This window comes from Budorcas taxicolor, chromosome X (assembly GCF_023091745.1).
Source record: "Budorcas taxicolor isolate Tak-1 chromosome X, Takin1.1, whole genome shotgun sequence".
In the NCBI taxonomy this organism is placed as follows: domain Eukaryota; kingdom Metazoa; phylum Chordata; class Mammalia; order Artiodactyla; family Bovidae; genus Budorcas; species Budorcas taxicolor.
The window spans coordinates 30,061,913-30,075,418 of NC_068935.1; the positions used below are offsets into that span (position 1 = coordinate 30,061,913).

At 40.7% G+C, this 13,506-nt stretch overlaps 1 pseudogene; it reads right to left on the reverse strand.

The window, feature by feature from the left end:
• Positions 1 to 601: 601 nt before the first annotated feature.
• On the reverse strand, positions 602 to 2,706 carry LOC128069388 (tigger transposable element-derived protein 1-like; annotated as a pseudogene).
• Positions 2,707 to 13,506: the final 10,800 nt, after the last annotated feature.

Sequence of the window (13,506 nt, forward strand, 5' to 3'; positions counted from 1 at the left end):
ACGGTAAAGCGTCTGTCTACAATGTGGGAGACCTGGGTTCCATCCCTGGGTCAGGAAGATCCGCTGGAGAAGGAAATGGCAATCCACTCCAGTACTATTGCCTGGAAAATCCCATGGACAGAGGGGCCTGGTAGGCTACAGTCCATGGGGTCACAAAGAGTCGAACACGACTGAGCGACTTCACTTTCTTTTAGATTGATTCCTATTACAATGCTGTGCCAAACACCTTGAACAGGTTACTTTTTCAGGTGTGCAAGAGTTTTTCAAAGATAAATGACAAAAGGTGGAACTACTGGGCATTAGGGAATGTGCATATTCAGATTGACTAGATATTGCCAAATTACTCTCGTATGTGATATCCCAAAATACAGGCAAGCCTTGCAGATAATGCGATTTTGGTTCCAAACTACTGCTACGAAGCAAATATTACAATAGAGTCACATGAATTTTTCATTTTCCCTGTGCAAATAAAAGTTATTTTTCCACTATACTATAGTCTATTAAGTATGCAGTAGCATTGTTGAAAGAAGTGATGTACAAACCTTAATTTAAAAATAGTTTATTGCTAAAAAGTACTAACCATCATCTGAGCCTTCATGAGTTATGATCTTGTGGCTGGTGAAAGATCTTGCCTTGATGTTCATGGCTGCTGATTGATCAGGGTAGTACTTGCTGAAGGTTGGGGTGGCTGTGACAATTTCTCAAAATAAGACAACAATGAACTTTGCTGTGCCAGTTGGCTCTTCTTTTCTCAAATTTCTCTGTCACATGCAACACTGTTTGATGGCATTTACTCACAGTAGAATTCTTTCAAAATTTGAGTCAATCCTGTCAAACTCTGCCCCTGCTTTGTCAATTGTTTATGTAATATTCTAAATTTTTTGTCATCATTTCAACCATCTTCAAAGTATCTTCATCAGGAATAGTTTCTGTCTCAAAAAACCACTTGCATTGCTCATCCATAAGAAGCCACTCCTCATCCACTAAGGTTTTATCATGAGATTGCAGCAATTCAGTCACATCTTCAAGCTCCACTGCTAATTCTCTTGCTATTTCTATAGCATCTGCAGTTACTTCCTCCACTGGAATCTTTAGCCCCTCAAAGTCATCCATGAGAGTTGGAATCAACTTCTTCTAAACTCCTGTTAATGTTTTATTTTGACCTCCTCCCATGAATCACAATATACTTAATAGCATTTAGAATGGTGAATCTTTTTCAGAAGGTTTTCAATGTAATTTTCTCATATCCATAGAGGAATCACTCAGTATCTATAGCACTATAGCTGTATGGAATGTATTTCTTAAATAATGACTTGAAAGGGCAATGGAGGATGAGCTGGCTGGATGGCATCACTGATGCAATTGACATGAACTTGGGCAAACTCTGGGAGATGGTGAGGGACAGGGAAGCCTGTGGTGCTGCAGTCCATGGGGTCACAAAGAGTCGGGCATGACTTGACCGCTGAACAATGACTATGAACAAGACTTGAAAGTAAAAATGACTCCTTGATCAATGGGCTGCAGGATGGATGCTGTGTTAGCAGGATGAAAACAACACTAATCTCATAGTCTATCTCAGTCAGAGCTTTTGGGTGACCAGGTGCATTGTTGATGAGCAGTAATACTTTGAAAGGAATTTCTTTCTGAGGAGTAGGCTCAGCTGGTAAAGAATCTGCCTGCAATGCAGGAGACCCTGGTTCGATTCCTGGGTTAGGAAGATCCTCTGGAAAAGGGATAGGCTTCCCACTCCAGTATTTTGGGCTTCCTTGATGGCTCAGTTGGTAAAGAATCTGCCTGCAATGTGGGAGACCTGGTTCAATCCCTGGGTTGGGAAGATCCCTGGAGAAGGGAACAGCTACCCACTCCAGTAGTCTGGCCTGGAGAATTCCTTGTATAGTCCATGGGGTTGCAAAGAGTCAGACACCACCGAGCAACGTTCACTTCAAGTCTCAACAGTGGGCTTAAAATATTTGGTAAACCATGTTGTAAACAGACAGAGTAGATTTAGCATAATTCTGAAGGGCCCTAAGATTTTCAGAATGGCCAATGGGCCTTGGCTTCAACAGCATTTGCCCCTAAGAAGAGAGTCAGCCTGTCCTTCAAAGCTTTGAAGCCAGGCATTGACACCTTCTCTCCAGCCATGAAAGTTCTAAATGACATCTTCTTGCAATAGAAGGCTGTTTTGTGTACACTGAAAATCTGTTGTTTAGTGTAGCTACCTTCATGGGTTATCTTAGCACTTTCTGCTTCACCTTGCACTTTTATGTGATGGAGATGGCTTCTTTTCTTAAACCTCATAAATCAACCTCTGCAGGCTTCAAACTTTTCTTCTGCAGCTTCCTTGCCTCTTTCAGCGTTCATGGAACTGAAGAGAGTTAGGACCTTGCTCTGGATTAGGCTTTGGCTTCAGGGAACGTTGTGGCTGGATTAATCTTCTATCCAGATCACTAAAACTTTCTCCACATCTGCTATAAGGCTGTTTCGCTGTCTGATCATTTGTGTGTTCACTGGATTAGCACTTTTATTTCCCTTCAATAACTTTTCCTTTGCATGCACACTTTAGCTAACTGTTTGGCTCAAGAGGATTAGCTTTTGGACTGTCTCAGCTTTTGACATGCCTCCCTCACTAAGCTTAAGCATTTCTAGCATTTGATTTAAAGAGTGAGACGTGTGAGTCTTCCTTTCACTTGAATACTTAGAGGCCATTGTAGGTTATTGACTGGCTTCAATATTGTTGTGTCTCGGGGAATAGGGAGGCCCAAGGAGATGAGGGAGATGGGGCAGTGGCTGGTTGGTGGAGCAGTCAAAACACACTAAACATTATCAATTACATCTGCCCTTTATATGGATATGGTTCATGGAGCCCCTCAAACAATTGCAATAGTAACATGGAAGATCACTGATCACAGATCACCATAACAATATAACAGTGATGAAAAAGTTTGAGATACTGTGAAGAATGCCAGAATGTGACACAGAAACACCAAGTGAGCAAGTGCTGTTGGAAAAATGGTGCCAAAGACTTGCTTGACACAGAGTTAGCACAAACCTTCAACTTGTAAAAAATGCAGGATCTGTGAAGCATAATAAACTGAAACATAGTAAAAATGGGGTATGTATGTATATGCAGTTCCTTTTCATTTTCTTGACAATGTTTGGTATTGTCAGACTTTGCACTTCTCTGGTAGCACAAATGGTACCTTACTGTTTTAATTTGTACTATCTTGATAGCTATTGAGGTTGAACGTATTTTTATATGTGTACTGAGCATTTGAATTCTCTCATCTCTGAAATGTCTGTTCGTCTTTTGCCCATTTTCCTATTGTCTTGTTTGTCTTATAGATTTGCAAAAATTAATTATGTATTCTGGATCTCTGTCTTATGCCAGTTATATGCTTTGTAAATCCAGTCTGCGGTTTGTTTTCTAATGTGTTTATGATGTATTTTTAAAAATATTTATGTATCTGGCTGTACCAGGCCTTAGTTTTTGCATGAGGGATCTTCAGTCTTCGTTGTGGCTCTGTGGGATCTTTAGTTGTGGTATGCATATTCCTAGTTATGGCATGTGGGATCTAGTTCCCTGACCAAGGATCAAACCTGGACCCCCTGCATTGGAAGCACAGGGGCTTAGCCACTGGAAAGCCAGGGAAGTATAGAAGTTTTGCATTTTCATGTAGTGAAAATGCATTATCCATTTTTCCCCCATAGCTTGCGTGTTTGTGTTTTACTTAAAGAAGCCTGAGCAGCCTGAATATCTGAGGGAACAGAGGACTGGAAGGGCAGATGATAGAGGGTGGAAACAGATATCCCCTTCATTCTTGTTGTTCTCCTTTTTCTTCTATTATTTCTCCATTTTTCCTTATCCTGAAATTGATGTGTCTAACAAACAAGCTAGGCTGCTCTGTTGCTCTGATTTGTTCAATTTTGTGTCTAGATATCTCTGGCTCTGTTTTGCTACTTTCTTCAAAACTTTTCCATCTACTTTGTGCTAGCAGTAAATGCAGTGGAGAAGACTATTTTTTTTTCCTTTATGAATAAACAAATAAATATATACACCTCAGGACTGAAATAATTGTGCCAATTGAATTACCTCATATAATGAAAAGTAACAGGCAAAAGATCTCATTTGGGGAATCTGTATTGTTTTTTGGTAAAGGAAGACGTTTTTAAAGAATCATTTTCTAAACTTTTATTGCTTTAAATCACTACCATAATACCACACTGCCATCTCCATAAACCCCCTCATAATCTAATCAAAATCATTGTAACCTGGGCTGGGGATCAGGGAAGAACTAAGAAACCTGAAGGGCAATGTTCCATCCGTTTTCTCAGGCTTCCCCTAATCCTTTCTCTCTCCCGCCACCCTCCACTACACATTGCAGCTTGAATTATTTAGTTACTCAAATCAATCCATTTTTCTCTGTTCTGTGGTTGGACAATAAAAGTAAGATTTACTGCAGCCAGTGAATAATAAAAAACAAATTAGCTGAAAACAAACAAAAAGCTGCTTACGTGGCAATCTTCTGTGTTAATCAAAACCTTGAGGACAGGTCGGAGGATCAATATTTGACTACAAGATGGAAAGAATCAAAACTTCCATTAAGGGTGAGAAAAGAGGGAGCCATGGAGGGGGGTGGGAAGAAAGACCTAAGGGCAGGGTTCCTCAGTGGCTAATGGCAAAATTTCATCCCAGTTCTCTGGTTGGCCTCTTAGGGAGGCCGCCTCTGTTTGAGAAATGACAGTGTTCTTTATGCACATATCAAAGTTCAGCTTGATTGTCTCATCTGGGGAAGAAAGCCATCTGTCAGTATTCTCCAAATAATCTACATAATTGACTTTCAAACAAGCCTCAAAGAAACGGGCATTTATCACCCTAATTGTGGCAGGCGGAGTGTGTGTCACTGCCATTTTATCAAGATAATGGTAAATGGCACCAGGTTTCTTCTCTCCTGCTTCTCCCAGATTTCTTTCAATTTGTACATACAGCTATATTCCCCTTAGAGACCAAACTCAGAAAAGGGCTGTCTGCCTGGAGTAGGGGGATAATTTTGCTTGCCTTGTGATAATCCCTGGACTCAGCCAGCACTCACCTGCCACTCTTCACTCTGCTCCTAGAAACTCGATTCAGGAGGACATCACTAAGAAACTCAGTACCAGGGCTGGACCCCTGAAAAGCTCTATTCCTTGACCCTGGATCTCCTGGCTTGAAGTTCCCTTTGGGTACTGATGGACGGAGGAGGGAGCCCCTCGGAACTAGCTTGGCCCTAGCTTCTAGCCAAAGCTAACGGGGCAAACTGACCTCCAGTCCACAAGGAGAGTATTGTCAGTGATGGTGTCCTTGTTCCCATAGGCCCAAGTGGGACTGGGTGGGTGTTGAGATTATCATGAGGTTCTTTCTTCTATGACTGAATCCAGTAACTCCTGTCTGTAGGAAATTGCTACTCCACAAAATATATATTAAAATTATACTAATTCTCAGGTCTTGCCTCCTATTCAAGGTCCAGGATGATTCTGCCTAAAAGCATAGTCTTTTGTTACCTTCAAGGCAAAAGCCACTCTTGGCTTTACCTTTCCAGATTCTGTGAACTGCGTTTCTTAACCAGGCTGGCTTGAGACGGCCCCATCATTCCTGTGTGTCCAAGGAAACCAAAGACCTCACAGAGCCCAATATTTAGCAGAGAGGACCACAAAGTAAATTGCTAAACTGGGGTTAAATTGAAACTTTCTCCCTCAGAGGAATGTAACCCAGCAGAAATGGAAGTGTGTCTGGATTTCTAAACAATGCTTGAAAGTGTGTTTGCCTGTCAGTAGTCCCATTCACTTTCATGCATTGGAGAAGGAAATGGCAACCCACTCCAGTATTCTTGCCTGGAGAATCCCAGGGATCGGGGAGCCTGGTGGGCTGCCATCTGTGGGGTTGCACAGAGTCGGACACAACTGAAGCGACTTAGCAGCAGCAACAGTCCCATTTCCCCATAGACAGGTAAGTTACTCAGTAATCCATTAAGGGGGTGGTAGAAATTGAGGGAGAAGGTTCTTGTTTAAAAATAATCCACTGAGGAGAAATATATAAATGAAAAGGACAGTCATATATCTGAGAATTATTCTCCTTTCTTGTGATCTTAAACCAGGTTTTGGTTTCTAGCTAGCATGTGCACATTTCAGCATCAGTACATGACAGGTCTACACTTTCCTACATACACAGAATATCATATAATCATAATCATTTCTCAGTGTTGGAAGAAGGAAATATTTAAGACTTGAGTCATTGGATATAAGACATCCGTTTTTTCCCTACCCAGTTAACTCCAATATTGAACTGTCTTTTCTGCTCTGTTTTCTCTCTGATGCACACAGCATGTGGCCTTCTGTGTTCTGATTAAAGAGTGGAAAACAACAGTAGCATCTGGGCTGAATGGGGCAGGGAAAATCCAACTGGTTCAACCTGTTATGATGGGCAGCATTATTCAATGACCTAGTAAGGAGATGTAGAACAAAACCTGGCATAGGGAGGCAATTACACTTGTTCCACTTGGCATGAATCTCCATCGGCAGTGGTTTTCACACTCAGACAGTAAAGAATCTGCCTGCAATGCAGGAGACCTGGGCTTGCTCCCTCAGTTGGGAAGATCCCCTGGAGAAGGAAATGGCAACCCATTCCAGTATTCTTGGCTGGAGAATCCCATGGACAGAGGAGACTGGTGGACTACAGTCCATGGGGTCACAAAGAGTCAGACACGACTGAGCGACTCTCACACACACAATATAGGGTGATGGTGTCCTTCAAGTCTCCCCAGTTGCACAGGGAAATTGTGATCATCATGTAAATTGCATGCACGTCACAGCTGAGAAATCAGACTTTGAGAGTGATGTGTGCTGCATGGAAGTAGAGCCAAGGACCACCTGCTTAAGGAAGAGATAATAGGCATGGTATATCAAGCCACATCAAGGAAAGATTGTGTGTCCTGGAATGTCTGAGAATTTTTCTTGTGGAACTAACAGTTTGACTTACATGATTAAAGGCTGAAGGGCAGTGAAATGAATATATAACTATGGATATTTTGATAAACGCACTGAAATACTGAAACACTGCTGCGGGGATTGTTTTGTACTCATTGGTCACTTGTTTAATGTTGTTTTGAGTCTTTTAATCCCTTTGAGTGTGCTGTTCCCAATGCTAGTGTGTCTGCCCAGACATGAAAAGAGTCAGTGCTCTATGATTCCCTGCATGTGAGTTTCCAGAACAGGCAAAGTTAATCTATACTGAGTGAATTTACAACAGGGATTGTTTCTGAGTGTACATGTACATGGAAATGACTAGAAAGAGGGAGTGATGTGGATATCCTATATCTTGTTTTAAGTGATGGTTACAGTTCAGTTCAGTTCAGTCGCTCAGTCGTGTCCGACTCTGCAACCCCATGAATCGCAGCACGCCAGGCCTCCCTGTCCATCACCAACTCCCGGAGTTCACTCAGACTCACGTCCATCGAGTCCGTGATGCCATCCAGCCATCTCATCCTCGGTCATCCCCTTCTCCTCCTGCCCCTAATCCCTCCCAGCATCAGAGTCTTTTCCAATGAGTCAACTCTTCGCATGAGGTGGCCAAAGTACTGGAGTTTCAGCTTTAGCATCATTCCTTCCAAAGAAATCCCAGGGCTGATCTCCTTCAGAATGGATTGGTTGGATCTCCATGCAGTCCAAGGGACTCTCAAGAGTCTTCTCCAACACCACAGTTCAAAAGCATCAGGGGTATATACATTTGTCAAAACATATCAAGCTGAAAACTTAAAATCTGTGCATTTTATTTTATATGAATTCTCCCTCAACAAAAACCAAAAATGCAGAAAAAGAAGTATTTCTGGATCACAAGAATACTGAGAGACCTTGATGTTCTGGCTAATTCAAAGTTCAGCTACTTTTGTTTGGGACCATTTGTCATGGGTTTGTTAGGGGTTCCAGGAAAAACTTCCTTTACATATAAAACTCTCTTCAGCAAAATCAAACAAAAGGTCAGCTTCCCTTCATGTTTGTGGCATAATTCTATTTTTTAAGTGACATATTTCTCCAAATCAGAGCTATTCAGTCATAAATGTCAGCCCATCTGGCATTTATTCCTTCCACAAGCTTTTCCTTCTGCTACTTCTCAGCAGGGATATGGTGCCCTTGAGATCTTGGGCTTCTCTCTTTTAACTGTCTCTGCTGCCAGAAGGTGTACCTGGAAGCTGGGCCTGTGTCTGATTTCTTGCTGAATTCCAGCATCCAGCAAAGGGCCTGGCCCACAGGGTGAGGAACTGAGGCTACACTCCTGAAATAAAGTGATCATTATACAAAGGGAGACCTGTGTATTTAAATAAATAATTGACTCAGGGGATGGTCTCTGCTTTCTAAGAGTTCACAAAAAAGACATCTGGATAGGTGACGCCTCACATGTTATAATTTGCTATAGATCTTAAGAGGCTACATTTTAACCCTTGTATTACTCTTTTAAAAAAATATCCTTTCCATCCCCTCCCCCTTTTTTTTGCCATGCCACATGGCATGTGGGATCTTATTTCCCCAACCAGAGATGGAACCCGTACCCCTTGCAGTGGAAGCATGGAGTCTTAATCACTAAACCTCAGGGAAGTGCCCCCGTTGCGTATTACTCTTATTACCCTATGGCCCAACTCTCCAACCTGTCTTGGACCTCTCTATCATGAGTAAAATTAGATAGCAAAAGTGGGGACACCACTTTTTCTAGAAGGCTTTAGAAGAAATGCATCCATGCTAGTTTCCTGTAGACTCCTTTAGTCCCCTTCCATTATTATACCAACATGGGTTAGCAGTAAAATTGAGTTAGCTGGTACATGGAGAGCAGACAGTATGAACTAGGAAGTGAAGACTGTTCTGGTCTTTACACATTTCTGCTCACTGGTTTAGAGTGGTGGGGTGTTAGATGTTAGGCTAGAGCCTGCAGGCCAAGGGAGGAATTGGGCTTCTTAGGGTGGTGGAGTTAATGGTAAAGATAACTTTAATTATATGATAGCAAAGGATCCTTTTTGAATGTTTGCAAAAGGCAAATTTTGGACAAAGAAAAGACTTTTAACCTCAAAAGGTATGGTTCAGGCTGCCAAGAACATTGTTGTTCACTCGCTCAGTCATGTTCTACTCTTTGTGACCCCGTGGACTGTAGTTCACCAGGCTTCCCTGTCCTTCTATATCTCCTGGAGTCTGCTCAAACTCATGTCCATTGAGTCGGTGATGTCATCCAACCACCTCATCCTCTGTTGCTCCTTTCTCCTTCTGCCCTCAATCTTTCCCAAGAATGTAGTTTTTAGGAAGGTTCAAAGCCATGAATAAAGACCCACACTGAGTTAATGAGGCACATTTGAATACTTAAGGAGCCTCATATTTCTTTACCTGTGAGGCTGACTGGTTACAGGTTGAAAGAAACAACCAGATTCTTCTACTATTCATCTTCCAGGATGCAAGGCTCTGAGTACAATAAACACTTGATATGTAATGGAGTTGGAGAATGTAGAAGTGTTTTCTAATGGTAAGAAATGTCAGTAAAAAAGCAAGGCTGCCGATCACTGGAGCAGCCTCTCTATGGAAAACTAGGACCTTGAAGGATAGTTTGCTCTTTAAGGCTATTATGAACTTCTCCTCATGAGTGTCCCAGCTCTCAGCTCCATAAAACCTGCAATAACTACTGTTTTATGACTTACACCTGGTCATAACACAAAAGATTGATTGGGGCTCCCATCTTACAAAGAAGGAAGACAGTACTTTCAGATATATGGCCTCCCAATAGATTTTTCATGAGATGAGCCAAAAATGCTTCCTCAAGATTCATGCAAGCAAGTGTGATCAGTGCCCCAGACTGTAAATAACATATCCAATCTTTCAAGCTTACACTCTGATCCTTTTGAGTTTGTGATGTCCTTATTAGAGCTAATAACATGTTAGAGATGGACTATGCTTTTACAGGAAAAAAATTATATAAAAATCTTTTAGGGAAAAAATATGGTCTCTCTCTGTATTCTTCCATTTTCTTATCTCCTCTCCCCACTCTCCACCCAGCTCAGGAAAACTTCTCTTAAATCAGCTTGATATTTTCAAGACTAGCCTAAGCTGTTGATAGTTTTATGTGACCAATAAAGAAGATTAAAAAATAAACTCTGTAACTTTCTGTATTCTGAAATCCATTACCAAAAAATAATAATAATAAAATAAAAAAGGAGCCCTGTTGTCTGAGAAATGTTAAATGCCGCTTTGTCAGAGAGTGCTGGAAATATGATAGGAAAGACGACTTCCATATATCTAAATGGCATTGAAAAGAACAAAAATCAAGGGCTATTAATGTAGCTAGATCTTGGGATTCAGGTAATATGCCCTATAATTCACTCTGACTGACAGTTTTGAGGAGAAATCAGAGTAAGGCTGACCAAAATACTATTCCTTAAAAAAATCAGCAACAGTACTTCAAAACTAATCCCTCACATATCAACCTGATCTCTCCGAGGGGATTCTTTTCCAGCTAAATGCTGAATTTAATTCTGTACATCACATTTCTTTGGAGAGATTTAGTACTTTAATTATATTTTTATGTGTCACAAAACTGTAAACATAAATTACATTTTTGTTTTCTTTATCTTTAAAGGAGAGTTTAGAAAAATAATAATGATTAAAGGTGTATGCGATTTTTCTTTGAATCTTTTTGTTGCTTGCGTGGAGGGGACAATGGTTCTCTGTATTTGTGGCTGAGGAACCCTCTGGCCGTATTTCCAGGCCATCTCAGGAAGACTGGAAAGTCTAAAAGCCGATCAATCAGCTATCTGTTTTGCCTACAGAGATGATGATAGTTTTAACATTTTTTTTCTTCCTGACATGCTTTGAACTGGGTTTTCATTTGTATACAGTATAGATGTTACTTAGCTGCATCATGGGCTGGAGAAAAATCACTGGAAATGTTTTTTAATTTTAAAAATATTTTAATTGGAACTTTGTGGCTCATACCTAGAAAAATCTTTTTGACACAAATGTTCACATCAGTGGCAATGTACAATATAGGCAGAATTAGAAATCTAACAGAATTGTCTGGGCATTTCTTTGCACATCAGTGAATCTGAGCAGGACCCTGTGGGATCCTCCCGAATACAAAAGCCTTTCCAAATCCGTTATTTCTTATTTGTAGGAAAAAGGTTTCAGCCTCCTAGACCTTCCCTGAGTTCCACAGGGCAGATTCAAGCAGTTACTAATTAGAAGAGTGAGGGAATGTAGAAACAAAGGGAAGGCATTGAAGAAACAATACTGAAGCCATGGGGCAGGGTCCTTGTTCTTCCTCAAAGGATATACAGAGCAATCTGATAGTTCTAAAGAAACTAAGACCCTGAGCCACCTGGAGGATGGTAACTTCAGGCTGAGCACAAGCACATGGACCCAGACTGGTCGGAATCAGAAGGCTTGATTGAGATTCCTGGAACATTACCCTGTTACCTCACCACCAGACAATCAGAGGAAGGTTGCAGCCCTCCGCCCAAGTTTTGTATATAGAAACTCTTCCTGAAAATGATCAAGGAGTTTGGGTTTTTTGAGCATGAGCTGCCTGTTCTCCTTGCTCGCCCCTGAAATAAATCCTTCTCTACTCCAAACTCCAATTTCTCAGTTTGGTCTCACTGTGCATCAAGCATAGGAACTTGAGTTTGGCAACATCAATACTGCATGAAGTGGAGGGAGATATTTTAAAACCAGTTGGTCTTAAAAAAAAAAATCTTCCTATTGTATCATGTCAGCAGTTGTTTATAATGGAGAAGCTTGCTGGAAAGCTGTGTTACTCAAAGACTGACCTCTTCCCGGCCTGCATCTGGCTTGTAGAGGATGCCAACAATGCTTAGTGTAGTGGGTCACATCTGTCAAGGAGGATTATAAATTGTACCTGTGATGCCCTGTAATTAGTAATCCTCAAATGACTCCAGCTGCTATTTCCCTGAGCATTTGCCTTGGTAACATTTTATAGAAAATACAACTCAAAACCAAGAATATTTAGGTCCAAAAGACACTGCCTGTAGTGAAATAGAAGCATTATTTTCTAATCGAAAAGTCCCTTTTTCTCTTGTTGCTCTCACCAAGTTTATCAGAGGGTCTTTCATCCAGAGACCAGTGTAAAATGTGCTTCAGCTTGTTGAAGAGAGATTTGGTTGTTGACTTGGTTTCAGAGCAAAATTCACCCTTGAATTGTGTGAAAAGTAAATATGTCTGTTTTCAGTGTGTTAGGGTGGTTTGAGAATGAATGTGTATCTGTAACTGGAGATTTCACACTGGGAAGCTGACCTTTTGCTTGGAAAGGAGCTTTGCTATTTCGTTGTCTCGTGGGTACATCTGCAAATGCTGGCATGCTGGGTTGTATTTGCAGATCAGAATTCATTACTTGGTGAGACCTAAGGTGCAGTATGGAAAATGTAGGTTTTGAAATTTTTTTTTTCACTAGTTTGAGAGTCAGTATACCCTTTCCTGGATTTATTTCAGTGAATTTCTAGTGAATATTCATTAGCCCATAAATGGTTATATACTAAGAATGAACTAAAATCAGACTCTTACCTCATGCTTTTCTGTAGAAATTTGCTAAATGGTTTAAAAATTTAAATGTGAAAGTAAAACTATAAAATAAAAGAAGAAAATATAGTTATTTGTTGTATTTATATATTCTTATAGTAGCATATCTTTCTAAGCATAGCTGCTGCTGCTGCTAAGTTGCTTCAGTTGTGTCCAACTCTGTGTGACCCCAGAGACGGCAGCCCACCAGGCTCCCCCGTCCCTGGGATTCTCCAGGCAAGAACACTGCAGTGGGTTGCCATTTCCTTCTCCAATGTATGAAAGTGAAAAGTGAAAGTGAAGTCGCTCAGTCATGTCAGACTCTTCGTGACCCCATGGACTGCAGCCCACCAGGCTCCTCTGTCCATGGGATTTTCCAGGCAAGAGTACTGGAGTGGGGTGCCATTGCCTTCTCCATCTAAGCATAGCAGCAAAGTCATAAAATCAGGAAGGAAGAGATTGAGAAACTGATTGAATTAATGCTACAAAAACAAACGTATTAAGCCCCCTTTGTAGGTTAAAAATCCATAATAAATACCTATTAAAGGAAAATAACAAATGGAAAAATGTTTGCAGTGATATTAGGTATAATTGGTTTACTTAAACAGTTCTTATAAGTTAATTTTTAAAAGATGCAATCATAAATAGGAAAATGGACAAAGGGCATAAAAGGTAATTCATAAAGGAGGAAACAGAAAATGGCCAATAAATAAAAGGCAAAATATTGACCTTTGTTAGCAATCAAACAGATGCAAGCTAAATCCATCCATCACATTAGCAAATTAAAAAATTGATCATAATTTGTGCTGACAAAGATTTCAGGAAATTGAACTTTCATATGTTGAAGTCAGAATGTAAATAGGTAAATATCTTTATGGGGTAACATGAAAATCTGTATCTAAACACAGTAATTATGCAATTCTATTTGTAGGA